Below are 19,368 nucleotides of genomic sequence, written 5' to 3'. Positions count from 1 at the left end.
AGTAGTCTTTGACTGATTACATAGGCTATCTGATAAATGCTCTATCACATTTGAATATCCTGGGTCTTCCACAGCCAATATCAACTTTCTGATATTCTGGATGTTGCTTCTCACTTGGGTCCTCTGACACCCTAATCCCCTTGTGTCACTCATGGCAGTCAGTCTGTAGTGTTACAAGATCAGCTGAGGCATGGATCTCTAATAAGATTAAGATTCATCAGTGTGGTTTTAGCCCTTTCCTTTTCTAAGGCAGAGGAACAGAATACTCAGGGATTGCAGCAACAACTTCAAGCATTTGCTAAATATTACCTTCCCCTGTCTTTTCTGAGAAATCTATTAATTGTAGATTTGTATACAAACTGCTAATTTGTATAAACATCTTAATGAAAAGAGAAAGCAAGAAAAAGCAAGAAGCATTTGATGTTTTGTTTGAAAATATCTTTTCACAGAATCACAGAACATTCTGAGTTGGAAAGGACCCACAGGGATCATCAAGTCCAGCTCTCAAGTAAATCACCCATATGGGGATCAAACCCACAGCCCTAACATTGTTAGCAACATGCTCTATCCAGCCGAACTAATTTGACATCATATAGATTTACATTTTTTTTATGAAGTCACATATTTGTAAGCATGTGCTTTGATACTTCAGTAGTTACCTTTTCAGCAATCAAGAGAATTGATGCACGTGTCCTTTCCAGAAGGACCCTTCAGTCTATTCCCATCTATCTTGGTGCAACAGGTTTTACACCTCAGATGAGCAAATTACAGGCCCTTGTCATTTGGGATATGCCATCATTTGTTGAAACTTTGCAGTAGTTAGAAAACCCACACTCACTATTTTTTTACAAAAGCTTGTGTTAGCATCTTGAAGGATGCTAAGGAAGATTCTAGGAAGTTGCACATGCAGATGCATTATACCTTCTCCTTTACGTAGCAACTTCAGGACTCAGATGGGTGCATATTAAACGGATGTCACAGAAACCTAGGAAAGACATTTTACCCGCTTTCCATAGGGAAATCGAGCTCCCCTCCCTCAACTACCTTGACACCCAAATCCCAGATACAGTAGCTTTGAGTGACAGCTGGATTTTGAATCCCATGAGGATACTCTATGCCTCTTGACGGATTCGTTGTGACACTGCCCAGACTGCCTGCAAACGGTCAGACAGCTCTGTTTGCCAAATGTCGACATTATCTAATTGGCATTTCAGCCCACTTCTCGATTTTAATGGACATGGGGAAGACCCAGCCAGCAGAGTGCTGGAGCAGCAGCAGTGTGCTCAGGCTGCTCTGGATGCAGCCTCCCTTGGGCAGCTGCAGGATGGCACCAGCACCCGGGCTCTGGAGGCAGCTACTCGAAAGCTGCTGGACCACTTGATGCAAAAAACAGGAACTGAGGAGCAGAAACGAGACAGCAGAGGAATGGTAAATTCAGGGGTAGATGTTAGCAATCAAGACAATGTGATGTTATTGTGGTGGCTAAATAGCTTAGACCTCTTAATATAATTTACAGCAAAAACAGCTGTCGTCTTTGAAAGAACAGGCTTGCCACAAACAAGATTGTTTGTTTATTTACACACACACACACACACACACACACATATATAGATATGTATATATATATATACTGATCTGTAAAAAGTCTCCTGATGCATTATATTCAGAAACATCAAACCTTTGGATGGGCAACTTGGAGCAGAGCTCACACAGCAAGCCATCTGCTGAAGCAGCTAAGAGATGGCAACTCGTATATTAAGGTAGCAGTCTATTCATTCAAAATTGTTGACTACATCTCGAGAAATAGATCTGTTTCTCTTTTTCATATCTATCTGCCTGGCCTGTCAGAGCTATGGTAGATTACTTTTTCTCACTGTACTAAACTGTGGTTTTCCAAATAAATTATTACACCTCTCTTGGCTTACAGCAATAGTGTGGCAGAATGGATAAACAATTCACGTGCTTCGGTCATTGCTCTAAATCTTCATCAGACACCATTTCAGTGGCTGCACCCTTTTATCTCAAACATGTCATTCCTAATTTCCTGTCAAAGAGTCTTTACACATTATTTCATATTTCTTTAAATGACAGGATATACATCCACAGAAAAAACACTTTACAAAATACTGCCTAGATGAGAAAAGGTCTGCTGCCAGAGAGAAAAGCATGAGTGCTTGAAGTTTTCTTACAATTGAAATTGATACCGAGTCAGATTTTTAAATAAAACCTCTCTAAATAAAGTGTGTGGAAAAAACAATTAAAACTACCAGATAAATATGTGATTTGAGAGTTGCAATTAAGCTACTCCAGCAATAAACCAGAGAATAAATACGAAGAGATATGATTATGTGTACAAGCAATGCTTTTAAAGAAAAGGGGAGGAAAGCCCCATAGGAAAAGTCCAAAGATTGGAAGTTTAATATATAATTTTCAATGAAATATTTTCTTTTGACTTATATTTCTTTAATGTTACCTTCATGTCAGTTGGTGGAGCTGGAATATTTTACATTGCACTCCTAGTTGGTAAGCTCAAATAAGGGCTGCACTAATGACGGAGGGCACATTTAAACCTTAACATCAAGATGGCTTTTAACAAGCTACTGTAAAAGGATTTTCCGTTTTTAGTGAGAGTTATGACAGTATTCATCATTCTAACACTATATTAAACATAAAGAAAAGCTTTTCTACCGTCTCAATAACATTTTCCATAATACTCCCTTCTAACTGCATGCAGGTGCATGTTTTCAGCCACTCTTCACAGTTCCTTAACAATCATTACAAATCCCACTTATCTAAACTAGTGATTAAAAACCTTTAAGGGGAGGCTGTTTAATTAAAAGTAAAGTAGACATTTATTGTGTGTTTAGTGTGCCAATTTTGCTATGACCTAAGAACCATTTCCTAATTAAATTTTGTAATTCTTTCATATGTTACAACTACAATTTGATAACATGGAAGAAACCTAGCAGCTAATTCAAAGCTACTATGCACTTTTCTAAGTTTGCCGTTTTCAAATCTGAGGCTGGCTTTTGCCCTGTAAAGGTCTGTGGAAATATATTTATCATTTTGTCATCGACTTTAAAAAAAACTAGAATGAAAACTGTAAAACTCATGTTCATGATTCATTTATGAACATTGACCTTAATCTATCTTAATTTCTTCAGTTTCAGTGGAATCAATCCGGATGGATAAAATTATTCCACATGTAGTGTTTCCTACATCTTAGAAACATAATTTTTGTCACGATTTTCTTTATTATAAGCATATGCAGAGATGTTCACCCGAACGCAGGGATATTTGTGATCTCCCAGTCAGGCCATGATGGCTTAAAACACTTCTGCAAAGAAGAGGCACGGCTGCAGCGCCTGGCGAGGCACGGGGCCGCTGACAGTGACGTGAGAACACACCTCTCTTGTTCAGTTTTTTATCGTTATTACTTCAGCGCTGACATCTGACCTCTTTAGCTGCCTGTGTGTACTGAAGTGTTCCTGGCTCACACCTGGAGTAGGTAATAAAGCACAGCATGCATAAATAATGAAGATATGTTTGTGAAACTTCACTAAGTGGCAACTGCCTGTGACAGAGATCCTGCTACCAGCACTTACTGCTGGAAAGGTTTGTTAATGGAGGCTGCTCAGCAGATGAGAAAATGACCCAATTACAGTTTATTCCAAATGACATCAGGGTCATAAAAGGGAACAAAAGAGGAGGAAATGGGTCTGGTGGTTTGAAAATATATTGCTATGTATATTATTACATCTGACTTTTTGCTGTCACAGGAGGACTTGATAAAACAATACCTATAGAAAGCCAAGTTAAAAAGGCGACTGTTGGCTAGACAGAAAAATGATTGCTTGTGACACTCTGCTGGACAAGCTCTCCAGGAAATGATCTACTAAGAAAGTCTTTTGAGACTGGGATAGGAGAGGCATTTCTCCTGTCAGATACTGGATCAGAGACTTTCCAGATGAGCAAAGGATTTCAAATTCAAGTAGTCAGTCCATTTGTAGGACAAAGCTCTCACATAAACAGTAAAGTACTTCTAGTGCAGGATCTGTCGTATTCTGATTTATTCTGAAATTTCTAGATGAGGGCTGAAACTGTGGGCCCCTGGAGGACTAGACATATGGCCCAATTTACAGAAAAGTTATTTGCTCCTAAGAGCCCCGTCCATTGGAAAGGAGGAAATGTGTGTAAATGAAAGGAGACTGAGGTGCTCCAATGAGAAATCAGCAGGCAATAAAGTGTCAGGGATTTTGAGCCGCCTGCAGTTAATTTTCCATTGGTTCTAGTCATCACTCTGCATAGGGAAGGAGGAAAGACTATTTAATTGGATTTCTTTTGCACTGGGATTCCATGAACACCTTGTGATGTACCTAGTGCTCCAGTGGGGTAAAAGAAGCTGTGTCAGGCTTTTTTCTGGCAAATGAGAAGCAAGGAAAATTTGGGATCAGACCACAAGTGTCACTTGCATGAATTCATCCAGGCAAATTAAAAATAGATCAGCTCAATTTCTTCTGAGACTGTAAGGCCAGCCTGGAAATCCTAGAAACACTCCTTACAGAGTGCAAATATTTAAGGGCATTTTTAATTGAGGGTGTTCATTTAGGGTAATTTTTAACCCTAGGAAGCAAAGGAAACCAAGGCCACAGAGAAGTATTACTTTGAGTACATCAGTTCCAGTTGATTGAATGAAATGCAGAGTCCTGCTACTCAGAGAAGGATTGCCAAAAATCAGCTCTGACTAATTCAGCTTTTCTACGACATTTTCCCATGTTGTAGTTGAGGAAAGTGATGTTGTTTTCAGTCCTGTTACCGTGTCTTAATAATTCACTGCTGCCCCAGCTCAGACAGTCTGCTCCCCTGCCCTATGCAGGTTTGATTTGTGCAGAATTTAATTTTTTAGGAAAATCCATTTACAAGAACTTGAGGGTTGGTTTGTTTGTTTGGGGTTTGGTCTTGTTGTTTTTTGGTTTTTCCTCTTTGTACCACTACATACTTGCAGCAGGTATTCAATCAACTGCTGTTCTGGAGGCAAGGAGCAGGACAACAACCTGTTCTTGCATTCATGAACATCTTGCCAGAATAAAAACACATTGATGAAGATACAGCAACAGGTCGGTGGCTGCCTAAGGTGGGAATATTCAAATTTCCAAGAACTGCCTTTTGCGGCCACACTAATACATGCTTTGCCTATTAAGATGCAGCTTTAAATTTTGTCATTTCACCAAAGAGAAAGGAAGCTTAGGGAACAAAGTCAGGTAAACATTTGGTTACACTTTCTCGACATAGTAACACATCTTTCAACAGTCTGTGGCTCAAAGCATCCTGGACCACAGTCTCATGTTTAATAGCCCTCGGTGAATATTTTTTTCTGTACTAACTGTGCCTGAGTTTTGAACCTACATAAATTTTGGCATCTATTTTATGCCAGCAGTAAATCAAAACGAACACCAAGCCTCCACAGACAGCTGGTTTAATAGAGAAACAATTTTCTCACAATGATTGGATGCTCTCCTTGCGAAGTGTGATACTAATTGGAATAGAGTAATCTTCAGCTTGAAGATTTTGTTTTGGTGGAAATGATGATAAAGCAAGTAGAGCCATACTTGCCTTAGTAAAAAGTCATCCTACCCTTTCAATATGAAAATGGGATTTGACCCTCGTTAGCTAAATGAGTTTGAGTGAGAAATTGAGCAATAATATTTTTGGACAATTAGTCTCCACTATGCTGCTTCTCCTAGTAGAGAAAATTATTTGCCTTCTACTCCTGCTCCTTTCTGATGCTTTCTTGGCATTTGTTACTTTCTTGTGAAGGAAGATCCTTCTTACATGCCAGGAGTACATGCCCTTGTAAAATCAGCAACATTAAGAAGTTTGCCTTAAGGTAGTGATTCCTGCCTTAGCAAAATATGATGCAGACCTGTGTATCAATGCTTCCTTTCACCTATTAAAAAGTGCATGAAAACTCTGAATAATAACTCAAAGGTAAATATTTTTTTAATGTATAATTTTGCAGTATTTCTAGGAGATATGTTTTCCATTTTGTCTTTTGTTTGTCAGCAGAAAAAGAAAGCCTGTTACTGCATAAATCCATGCTTTATCATCCCAGCAGCCTCAATGGTATCTTCTGAGATCACATCTTGAGGAGATGTCTGAGAGACAGCAGCTCAGGAGTGCTACTGCTGTCTCCCAGCTCCTGCTGCAAGAGACATCCCAGACACCTCAGTGTAACTGCTAACACTGAAAAAGCAGAGCATATCCTCAAATTTTCTCCCAAAAATAGGTGCTCAGCAAGTAGTTGTCTTTTCTCATCCCCACTATGTCGGTGTAGGACCAGTGTAATTAGGCAGGGAGGACACTGATATAGTACATCAGCAGCAACCTTTTGGAAGGGAAGAAAATAACAGCCCTAGTTGCTTGTCTTCTTTTCAGGAGTGCAGTGGTATTTATCCAGTGCATGAGAGCTCTTAGCCTCAGCCTTCTGACAAAATTTCTATCGTAGCTAATTATATTCTCCTTATCTACAAACTTCCCATGCTTCATCTAGCTTGAGTGGAACTTTTCCAACTGAATGTTTTTTCAGTAGAAAACTGCTGTTTGATTGAAAACAAAGCTCTTCTGAGAAAGTGTCAGCTTCAACAAAATCTGGAAAACAATTACAACTCCATTGGTACAGTTAAAATACCCCACATTAACCTTTTCAGAACAGTGACTCCATTTTTCATTTTGAAATTTCTCCTCAGATTGTGTTATATTTTAAATTGAGATTAAAGACTGGGGTCTAAAATGAAATTGTTTTGAAAATGTCACTTAAAGTGATTTGATTTTATTCTGTTTCAGAAACAAAATAAATCCTGAAATCATGAAATTTCCTGTGAAAGGGAAATTTTGTATCCTTTGCAAATTTGCTCATTTACTTTTGGTTCCATGCCACGGTGGATTCTCTACTATCCTCATTATGGAAATTGATGTATATCCTCTACATGGGATTTGTATTTCACTCATGGTCACTGTAGCTGGGTTCCTTAAAGAACCGAGTTATTTTTTTATTCCCATTGCAATGAAGTCTTATGCTGGACTTCTGTATTAACATGTGTAAGAGCTCTGATCTCCTGCTCTTACAAGTGATTTGCTGATACATTTTTGAAGCTTCATATATTGCATCCTGAGCAGTGGGCAAATGCAAACCAGTCACATGTTTCTGCTTTACCTATACTGAAGAAAAAGAGGAAGAAATCAACACATTCTGATGAAAAAAACTTCTGAAATGTTCACAGCTGGATGTCCTCTGCAAAAAAAATGTCTGGTTTCTCCATTCAGATAACACTTCCCATATAACTTCAGCTGCTGGAGTGAGTACCACATAGCAAAGAGAGTGAGACAAAGAGAGGTTCCAAAACACAAGGATTTACAAGTTATTGACAACTTCTGGAACTGCATGTGAAAGTAACAGAGGGCACAAAATTACTTAATCTGCTATTTTAACAGTGTCATTAGTAAATGGTGCTAAACATCCTTATTTGGCTTTTGCTTCAGGATGGTCCTCTGAGGTAGAGACAAATGGAGCAAGTTAGTGTCAACAGAGTGGTCTTTTGGAAACAATTCAGGCTGAACTTCAGGTGACACAATTCCTAATGTTGTCTGCCTTACAGTATAAGGAACATGTCTTGTTTCAGAGGTCCTTGGCATGTCTGAAAACATATCCCATGGATTTTGCTCACTAATTGTCACTGGAAAAGAGCAATCTTAACATCTGGCCTCAGTCTCAGCTAAAATACTACAGAAAGAGCAATGCTGAAACATTTCATATTGTTGTCATGAAGTTCAGTTCAGTAAGTAATGTTTGCAAACATGTATCTTTCACAGATTGTCACCAGCCAAGGAGCTGTCTTTGAACACTGCTTCAGAATTACATACCCTGCTTTAAACAAATCAGGTCAGTCTACCTCTAATTGGTTCTTGTTTGAATATTAGTTTGTGAGATTTAGGAGCCTCACAGTGGCACTTGGAGTGCTATGATCCATCAAATAAAGTATCCCTAAAGTTGTAGTGTATAAACATAGATGCAAGCATCAGAGACTATTTGCAGGAGACAGATAGAAAACCCAGGTCCTAACTCAGATTTCACTACTGCCTTATCTGTATAATTTCATGTCAGTTAATGCATTTTGGAACTCCTATGCATCTGACTGATACATAAACTTCATCAGTTAGGAATGCTGGGTCTATATTTGTTAAACAATATAGGCAAGCAGCTTTCTAGATGCTTGGAGTTGATGAAAATTGTAGTATCTCAATACAGCTTATTACAGCTCTTTGCATCAGGGGTACAAGAACTGAGGTCACCAACACTGGTAAAGAATTCTCTGACCAAGCCTTGTCAGAAAACATCTATTTATCAAAGCAAAATAACTTCTGTGAAAATTCTTCTGGTTTGATACATCCTAATTAAATCACGGATGTGGTTCTAATGGAGAGTTTTCTGTGAGGAAAGATCCCATTAGAAATACAAGTGACCTAGGTTCTCAGGGGCAAGGATGGGATTTCTGACATCCTTTCATATCCTTGCCTTACTAGCCTCCTACTAGAAATTGAGGTCTGTAACTGATACCTTGCAGGGGAATTATGAAACTTGCAGCTTTTTCAATTGGATGGTTTGATGCTACCAGCTTCCCTAAACAAGCAGGAAATACATAGTGCTGGAATAAACTGGGCTGTTTGTTTAGAACATGAAAGGACACAAATCCACACCCCAGTCCAGGCAATCAGTTTTGCTAGTGAGTCTAATGGATTTCTGAATCTTTTCTTTAAAAGAATCTGATTAAATCTTCTTATGGTTCACTTCTAATACAATTTTGTTAGGTGGTCCACCTGGAAACTCTGGTACCAGTTCTTCAGCCTGAACTCAGATAATACTCTAGGAGACTTTGCTAAATTATTTCAGATAATAGCTCAGCAGTACACAGCCCGAGATTGGGTAGTCTGTGAAACTAGATTTCATATTAAACAGTTGTTTGAATATATATTTATATATATTCTTTTTTTAATTCTTCCTTTTCCCCTCTGAATTTCTCATACTCTATTGAAATTTTACTTAGGCCAAATCATCATGGTGATATATGGGGGGAGAGGAATAGTTCTTCAATCTGATTTGCTGTTTATGTGGAAAGGTATAATCACTGATCAAAAATGCACTTGGACAGTAGGAAAGTAGGAAAGATTTCTTTATTCAAGCAGAATTATAAAGTAGCTAATTTCCAAAGGAAATAAAAACATGCAAGTCATGCCAAAGTATTGATTGCATAATAATGTGATGTCAACAGTGCAGAATAATCATGTTTGCAGGTGGGAGCTCTACATACATTATACAGCAAAGGTTTTACTGTTGAAATGGAAATATAAACCAAGCACTATGTATTTCTAGAAAATAAATTATTAATCATATACTAATACCCATCTTGTACATCATGATCAAGCATTACCATCTCTCTCCTGGACTGATTAATGAAAGAGGAAAAATTCAGTGTTCAGAGTTAAATCTGATGTGGATGACATTTAAGGTCATGAAAGGCAATCTTAGTTGTACTGAAATCTTTTAATCTTATTTGCAGATTATTCCATCAGTGGCTCCCTGGAGTTGCAAAAGGATTTTTTTTCTCATATCTTTATTATTTAATTGAATGTTGAAAGTGTAACATATTGTAAATTGCTCTTAATTTAAAAAAGTACTTTCTTGTCTCAACATCATTGCATTTGCAGAACTACAGGAGTACTGACTCAGAAATATACCTGGGCAAATTCAATAGTGGCATGCAAAGTGGTTGGATGTAATTAGGTAAGGAAATTACTATAGGGGGTGAAGTACATAATCATACTTAACTGTGATTCAACAGATGTTCAAAATTACTGTAACTTACACCAATCTGATGTACCAGCCAAATTTGATTCTATATTATATCAGGATGCAGTTCCCATTGAAATCAGCAGGTCCACATAATTTGGGCTATCAGACTACTGACTTCTGTAAACAGGAATATATTTGGCCCTGTGCAAATGCAGATTACAGGGGCATTGCTATGTTTTCCTTTATCATGGTCATCGCTTTCTCTACAACCTGCTGTTAACCAATCTTTAAGATATTGCTGTTCACACATCTGAAATGACTGGACTTCCTAACCTCCAAGACCTCTCCAAGGACTAAATTTTGATTTTGGCAACTGAATTCAAGACAGTTTTCCCAACAGCCAGAGTAGCCAACCCAAGAAAATTCCCCAGCTGGACTGACATATCAGCACTGAAGGTCCTGTTTGTTTACGTAGGAGCCCCTCACAACTTGTCTTAACTACCCAACAAGCCTGAAGTTGAAGTCCTGTGTTCACATGGCCTGGACTTAAATTTCACTCTGTAAAGTTTTATCAACAAAGTGAAAACCTTTTTCTTACTGGTTTTTTTTTTTCTTACCTCTGTTCAGATCCATGATTCCTGGGTTAAGGTGAAGAACGTATCTCTCTCTCAAATTACAGAAAGAACCAACAATGTAAGTGGTTTTACCTTGTATTCTTGATGAAAAAAAAGGGAAAATCCTACCACAAAGGCAATGTGAACCTGTACTGTAATCACTCCCCAGCACAGACTACTCAGTCTGTGTGTGAAAGCTTTACACATGGATTTGAAGATATTTTTGAAAGACACTAGGGGGTATGGCACAAATTGTCAAAGAATAACAGCAGAATGAATGATGAGGCTAAGGATGGGCAAACTCCACACTTCAGTGACCTGCCATGGTAGAAGTTCTTTTGAGTAGCTGCTTCAACATGACACCAAGCTTTCCAACACATCATCTTTCTTGGTCTGGTCCCCTCAGGTAGGAAAAGCCAGTGGAGAAAACACACTGTGCATGTCCATTGATGTCACACTACCTGGAAGCCACACAAAGCTGCAGGAGTCTTTGATGCTAGGAGCAGCACCTGCAGGGTCCCTCAGTGAGACCACTGAAACTATCTTCATTACCTCTGCAAAGGAGCTTAGAACAGTTTTCTCTCACTACCTACTAACACTTCTACGTTTCTTGTAGGAAAATCCAGTTAATTTCCTGGCCAGTGGAGGGCTATCTCTGGTAGGTATTTACACAGCAACAATCACAAACCACTTGTGCATAGGTATTTATAGAGCACCAATCACAGGCAGTTGTACCTAATGACTGATATTAGAATCATGTGTCAAATACAAAATCTTTCTCTGAAAACAGCAGGGCCCAAACAACTCAGCTAATGAAATAAGCAATAAAGAACATGTATGTGGCACCAACTCACCTGTCTTATTTTTGACCTTTAAAATAAATTATATAGATTTCAACTGCATGAAAATAAAACAACAAGTCTACCTGACTTGCCTGCATGTCCATGTCTTGCAGCAAGGCTTAAAAGATGGGGGTTTTTCCTCAAAAGAAAACCCTTGGCATAAATCAGCTCTTTGGTGACAAACTAAGACACAAGCTCTTCCTTTCCTGACAGGACTGCCTGGCTTCACAGCATGGCACTGTCCATGCTCACACAATGTCCACCTTTGGAGCATGAATTAATGCCCAGTACCAGTGACATAAGAGAGTGTTAGCCCCGTTCCATGACTGGGGGGGACATGGTGAAGCTCAGCAACTTGTGTTGTTTCAGTTAAGTGACAATCCTTGTATTGCAGGCAGGATGTGATGCACAGAAGGATAGAACTGCAGGACAGTGTGGTCATCACAGCAGTCCGCCTTGCCCCTGTGCACCTTCCCTCTCCCTTTTGGAGTGTCCTCCACAACTAAATAAAATGAAGGTTATTTCAAAGAAAGCAAATTGCACTGGTTTATACAGTACTGATATTGCTCTCTCATGGAAGCAGAGACAAGGGAAGCAGATAAGAGGAAGCACTAGAGATGTACAGATGTAATACACCCTTGCCAGAGAACAGAAAGACATAGAAATTGTTGTGCTGGCACAGGACTGTTGCCTGGCTTACGTGTTATCTGTCTGTGGCATTGACCTGTACCAGGTGCTTCAGGGCAATGTCAGAAATCTTACTGATATTGACTCTAAAATTGCCTGCCCATCATGGAAAATTTTTCTAACCATGGGATATGAGTGGTTGGTCTCAACCTTCAGGTTCACCTCCCCTGTTTGTGTATGTCTGCTCCTCTCTAGTTTAAAACCTAATATATGAAGTATTTGTAAAACTAAGAGAAACTTACCTAACAGATTGATCACAGTGTCTCTGAATCAGATTCTACATTTTGAAAATGTGTTTGTATGTTTGTAACACGATATAGATGCCTTTTTGTGGTTTTTTTTTGTTGTTTTTTTTTTTTTTTTTTACTTTGAGAGCGCACAAAAAATAAATATATACAGGAAATTTACTATTATGGAGATAGGTGGATTTTTCAACCAGAAATCGTTCTCTGCACCTGACAGGGAAAACACAGCACAACTACTGTCATGGATAGATACTGCAATCAGCTGCACAAGTTGTTAAGATAATCATTTTTGAAAAGAGGAATTAATGGTTGGATGGTACTTTAAAAATCAAGCTCTGTGTTCAGGAAGAAAACAGAGGTATGCAAACACAGTTTTCAGATCTACATGCATATATCTGTGCAGTTCTGTATGTGACTATGAAATGTACTTACCTGGTTCAATGACCTTAAAGGTCTTTTCAAAACTAAACTGTTCTGTTTCTATACACACAAATAGGTGCACATGCACACACAAAAAAGCTGGTGCATTCATTCAGGAAACAGATTCCAAATAGGGAAGCAAAACTCTTCCTTTATTCTCACAAAGAGAGGTACGAACAGATTCTGCAGTGTCATTCCTGTTAGCAGGCAGAGGCAGGCAGGGTGATTGACTGATCAATTGATTTTGATCCCAGCAATGGTAGAGATTTTGCTATAAGGGTATTAAATCATGAGTTGGGAGCATTACTGCACTCCTTAGGTAGATCTTTGCAGTCCAAAATTGATGCTTTATAAATTTTACTTTTTTTACCTAAATTTCACTCCCCCTATCACCATCCCACCATTTTATACCTTTAAATGGTAAAAAAACCCCACATTTCAGAGCAACAAAACCAGCAAGTTAATACCACTGCCATTTTGGTTTCCCTTAAATGAAAGGGCTATCAGGTGACATGAACAAAGGAGTCAAATGTGCATATTTGAAAATGTATGCTATTTTATGGTCACATTATGAGCACTTTAAACTGAAAGGTGTGCCTTTTATATATAAAATCTATATGTAACAGATATACAATAATGTGGCACTGTCAGCTGCTGGAGTTCTTAGAAAGCATAGCAGGGAATAATTATATATTTTTTTTCATTTTATTAATGGTACATCCAAAGAGAGCAACACTGCCATAGAAACTTCTCAAACAAACTTATGTTTCATTCTACTTTCAAAGAAGAGCAGTTTTAAACAGGATCCACAGGTCTCATATATACCAAAATCCTCAGAATCTTGTCCTACTACTTGGAGTCTCAAGCTTTTTTTATAAATCCTACCTTGCATAATTCTTCATGTAAAATAAAGGCTGTAATTTTTCATTTGCTAATTTATGTGAACTCATTTCCAAAACACTTCTTTTCTCCACAGTTACACACTGGCCTCTTCTCTCTCTGTCCATGTAATCTCCATTCCCATCATCTCTGTTTCACCTTTTTTGCCCTTACCACCATTCTCTTACTACTCAAGTGGCTCAGTCCCCTATCTGTTTTATCAAACTCTCCTTTTTCTTCCTTTTTAATAGTGCCACTTTAGCAAGAATTCATTATAGGCTGCACGTTTTTTTCCGCCCCCTGATTTCTATATATTTCTGAATGATTCTAACCCAAGCTACACTACATGAACTAACACCAATATGGTCTGAAAATAAACCATATTCCAGCATGTTGCCTACTTAATTTGTAAAAATTCACAAGTTATGGAAATAAAACACCAGAAAGTTTTTCAGATATCTCTCTGGCCAATAGAATATTACAAAAAGTGGAAATGCCAACCCTTAAAAGCCTTCACAAGTACTTAGAGCTTTCTCCTGTTTCTGCAGTGTGACATAATGGTTTACATTGAAAAGCCAACATACTTATCTTGAGATTTGATGATCTTCCTCAGAGTGGACTTCAGAATTTAAATGTTTCCATGCTCCCTTATCTAACACTTTATTCTTTCTCACATTCCTGTTAGTCATATGGGTGTGCAGTCTGAGTGGGCTAGCCAAAATCATTTATGGAAATGTATGCTACCTAGTTTTCAAAAAGATTGTATTTCAGCTATCCTTATTTCAGATCACAGCACATGGGCTATCATTTAAAACTTGCAAATACTCAGACAAACAGGGACAACTCAGCTAGCTTTGGTAGTAAAGGTGGTCTCATTGGCACAAACTGCATAAATGTTATATGCAAACATGAAAATACCTATAGGATTTTGCAAATTGCAGAGGCATTTTCAAAAGCCCTTGCATTTGAAAATATCAGACGTTCTTTCTAAAGAGAAGCTAGAGTGACACAGAGAGAAGCTGTTTCCTAATCAGGTGCTGCCTGTACCCAAGCAGGGTAATCTAATTTACAAGTAGGTGACCTATATAGCTGATTATTTATTCAACTAATCAAATTATATTGTGTTATTTGATGCTAGGATGTACACAGTGCTGACATGATGTTATTTTTTGTCACCAGATAAGGGGAATTGATTCTAATCTATATTACTTTTGTTAGTCATCAACTCTTACACTTAGACCTGCCAAGGGAATCATGAATGCTTTTTGTGAAGTTCAATAGCACACATATCATTAGGTCATAGCAAAGATATGCACTGTTGAACAAAACAAACAAAAAACCAACCAAACAAATCAGTGTCCATCACCATTTGATCAACTATTTCTATGTATCAGTAGTGTAAGGCTGAAAGCACCCTTCTGCCCCACTCCCACCAGTCACTGCCGTGATGCATATGCCCATTTCCACTTCTTCATTTTTGTCCTTCTGTCATCATCTGGTTTTAGGAAGAGACCACCTTGGATTAGATTGCATCTTCTGAGAAACCTTGCCTCTTGCTATCTCGAAAAACACTGTAATCTTAAGAATACCCTCCATCCACCTGTGTGGACTTGTGATGCCCATTTTATAATTAATCTCAGGCCAGATGTCATCATCTGGACAAAAGACTGTATTTTTCTTAATTTTGATTGACTGATTTCATTCTCAAACAATATCTACTGCAAAGGTCTGTGAGCAATTCCGAGATATCAGCTAGGGCTGGTGAACTCGTCAGGAGGACTCTTGACGAGTGTCCGTGTGCCCTCATGAGGAGCGGCAATTGAGGCCACAGCAGATCTCGGTATTTCTCCTATTCCTCCCCGCCCTGCGATCCTGGTTGGTTTTTTGTTTTTGTTTTTAATGACCCAGCAGATTTTTTCAGTGGAGAGGAGGAGCAGAGAGAGGGGATGCTGAGAACTTAGTGGGAAGGAGGAAAGTTTTTAAAATCCGTAATTATGAGCCGCTGATGGAGCAAACGAAGCCTCCTGTGTGGAGTGTTAGGGAGAACGATGCCAGCAATTGTTGCCGCTGTCGCTCTCATGGGCGGGGGGCTCTGTCCCCGATCCGCGGGGAGGAGGGAGCGGGGAAGCCGCTGCTCCCAGCGTTGAAGCCACCGGCTGTCACAGCTGCCACCTCCGCGACCCTCCCCGGGCCACAGTCGTGGGTGGGAACTCCCGGTGGGAACCTTCCCTCGGGTGGGAGAGCCCCGTGGGGGAGCGGCGCCCCCGCGGCTGCCGGGGCCGAGGCTGCTGGAGACGGCACGGGGGAAGAGGACAGGGAGCAATCAATTTGCTCCGGAGAAGTTGGCGGCGGCTCAGCTGGGCGGGCGGCGGGGGTGTCACCGAGCCGGCAGCCCCGGCGGATCGAGTGGCCGGGCGGGGGCCGCTCCGCCGTGCCGTGTCTGCGCCGGGCGGGCGGCAGCGGCAGCGGGTTCCGCTCCGGGAGCGCCCGCTCCTCGGCGGCGGCGGATCGGGCACGGCCCGAGAGGGCCCGGCCCGGTTACCCCCCGGTTACCCCCCGGTTACCCCCGCTCGTCCCTCGGCACCGCCGCCTCTCGCTGGGATGTGCCCGGTGCTGCCCCCCCGCCCCGTTCCCTACAAAAGGTGCTGGTGGTAAGGAAGCGCCTTCTCCCCCGAGCTGTGCTCCCTTGGGGCGCGGGACGGAGTGAATGCAACTTCAGCTGCCGTGGCCGTTTCCATCGCTGTCCTTCCTTCCCTCCCCCCGCCTCCCCTTCTCGCCTGAAAAGAGCAAACTTGCGCTGAAATGGCACCTCGGCTCGTGCGCCAGCCTAACCAGCCCATTAAATATGATCAACATACCGTTTGCATGGATTGAAACCTTTCCCAGTCCTGATTGCTCCAAAGGGGAATCACGTCCTACCTCCCACCTTCCCAATCTTCATTCTCCCAGTGTACACACGCTTGTAATTACCGGCGATTGTGCTAATGCAACCCTGAGCAAAAGCATGCTGGTACTATGGAGAGGGAAGGCGAAGAAAATACCGTTAATTTAGGGCAATGTACATGTGGATTATGTTTTTTTTTTTGTTTGTTTTCTACACCATCCTATAGATGCTCGTTAAGCATCAACCCAAACATCAGCTGCTCGTTTTCTAGGCTCCTTTTCTTTTTTTCTTTTTCTTTTTTTTTTTTTTTCCCGTGGGACTTTTTTTCTTTTACCGGATCACAAGGTGATTTGAAAAGAAATGATGGATCGCTTCGTGGACCAGCAAAAGGAGAGAAAGTGAGAAGACGACTTCTTAGTCCTGTCTCTAGCCAAGGAGAATGCTGCCTGATCCCACTTGTGCCGTGATTGCTTCTTACATAACTCTCTGTATTCACCGCAGACCGCTTGGCTCGGGGTGGAGGGGGGGGCACCCCAGTATAATATCACGTCGGGCCTTCCCGCACTTGAATCCCCTCCTTCAGCAGAGCGGGGCTTCGAAGCGTGATCATTAACTTCGGTGATCAGCACTTGGTTTCTTTTGAAGGCGGCTGAACGGTCTTTTCCTTAAGCTAAGAAGGGTTACTTTTATTATTATTTGTTCAGATGACATTCCTTGTTCTGCTCGCCCTCGCCCCTGCCTCCGCGACGTGCACACACACACACACACACACACACACACACACACACACACACACACCCTTTCCTTTTCATCATCAGCAAATAAAGATTAGGGGGGCAGATTATAGAAAGCGTTTTCAGTCCTGTGCTGATCTTTATTCCAGAGCCTTTGTGATGATATTGATGATGATGATGGTCAAGTGGACAGTTTGATTTTTGTGTTTGGAGCTAGTTATAAAGAATCAATATTATATCAAGGGGTAACTTTCGTGATAAAGGACTTTAACCACTCTGGCTATTCATCATAAGTCTGTAGCAAGCAGATAGGTCAAAAGAAATTATATTGCACTAAAGAGTGTGTCTTCTTATCTCTCCTATACCAGGGGAATAAGGGACAAGCCGATCGATACAGTAGCTGCTGTATACTTCTTGCAATTATCAATAGCTGATTTCGTCTTTTGAGGCCTGCATCTATTAATACAAACTAATAATAATCTTCTGAGCATATGTGTAGCCAAGGCAATGAAAGTTTTTATACCTGCCGACACTATTTATGTAGCTAGAATTAGTGGACAAGGTAGCATCGTTTATTTGTCCGTATGCCTGCAGTGTATAAAAGTGTATATATTCATCTCGCTTGTATTTTTCAGGAGCATACAGATTTTTGCAAAGGGGCTGAGCCCACTAATTTTACGTGCATGCTGCATTCCTACGCGCACTTCCTGGAGTGTGTACTGACAGAGGTGTTGCAACACAAATACAGGGGCTTAATATATATAGCACCTATGCAACTATATGTGTGAATGACATGTATGTATGAGCTTTAATGTGTGTTGTCTTTATAGTGTCCCCACAACGATAGGTATTAAAAATGTTCCACGAAGTAATATAAATTTTTGGTTAAATTATCAGCTGTTAGGTTAAGGAACGGAAGTAGATGGTAATTGGAGTTTGCTACGTTTGAACATAAGCTTTTGTGTATATGAATCAATGTTTATTTAGACCCAAGGGTGTATTAAAGACCCAACTATTAAATAAAAGGAGAAGTAACTTAAATGTTTAAGGCAAAACATGTAGGCATAGATGTGCTGTAGACTGGTTCTATGAATCTCGTGGTGGGGCTAGTTGCTTTCCACAAAAAAAAAAAAAAATTGTAATAGGAAAGAAACATCTTTATAATTGACATTTGACATGCTGTTTGGGTTAGGCTGTGGTAGACCAAGCACAGATTTCCCTCTGATGGAAACATTTATCATCATGATTGCTGCAGAGTGGCAGGTGGTGTTATCAATTACCTCTTCTTACCAATAATAATATTAGTATGGTAATATCTTTGCTCACGCGAGAACGAATTACTGGTCAGTTGTTGCAGCTTTAAACAGAAAAAAAAAATGGTGCTGGATTTAACCCCAGGGTCCTCAAACAAAAGTTGTGGTGCGGAAAGGAGGTGGGAAGACGATACTTCAGCCTGCCAGGAAGAGTAGGAGATGACAGAAAATAAAGCCCAAATAATTGCATGCCCCTTCGAATAAAGTTGCTGAGCAAAATAATAACTTTAAAAGACGGTAGATAGATTGCACGAAACGTCAGATCTATCTTATCCAGACGTTGGTAACTTTGATGGGTTTAAGAACAACAATCTTGCATAAAACATAAGTGGAGAAAGAACTACTTATATGCTCTTTGTAGAGTCAATCTTGTAGATAAGCTTTCTGATGGTTTTTATGAACTCCGAATAATGATTTTTAAAAAGCAAATGTATAACTAGGGGACGCAATAATGTAAAAAAAAAGAGTAATGATTAATAAATGACATTATTAAGCAGGCAGAATAACAACGTGCCGCTTCTGACAATGAAAGAAACATCGCAAAACAAGAAGACAATTAACAAATTAGATTTAATTTCGGAGGGGCAAAAAACACTTTTGTTTCCCATCACTAGTAAAGTATTTTGGTGGACCCAGCAGTCACGGCGAGGGGGAAGCGAGCGGGCGCGGTTTGAGCCGGAACGCGCGTTGCTGCCAGCCCCGCAACCGCGCTCTCCGCTCGCCTGCGCGCCCCTACCTGTGCGGGTGCGCAGAGATTTACGCGGCCAAGCGATCCCATCCCCTCCCCCCTGCTCCCCCCAACTGCAGTGACCGTGTTTTTCGCAGCACAACTTCAGCGAGCGCATCATTACTTTTTTTTTTTTTTTTGTTTCGCCCTCGACTCAAGAAGATTAATTAAAAGGT

The sequence above is a fragment of the Cinclus cinclus genome, chromosome 1 (assembly GCF_963662255.1).
Source record: "Cinclus cinclus chromosome 1, bCinCin1.1, whole genome shotgun sequence".
NCBI lineage: Eukaryota > Metazoa > Chordata > Aves > Passeriformes > Cinclidae > Cinclus > Cinclus cinclus.
The sequence above is the reverse complement of the archived record's forward strand: the minus strand, read 5'-3'. Positions refer to the sequence as shown.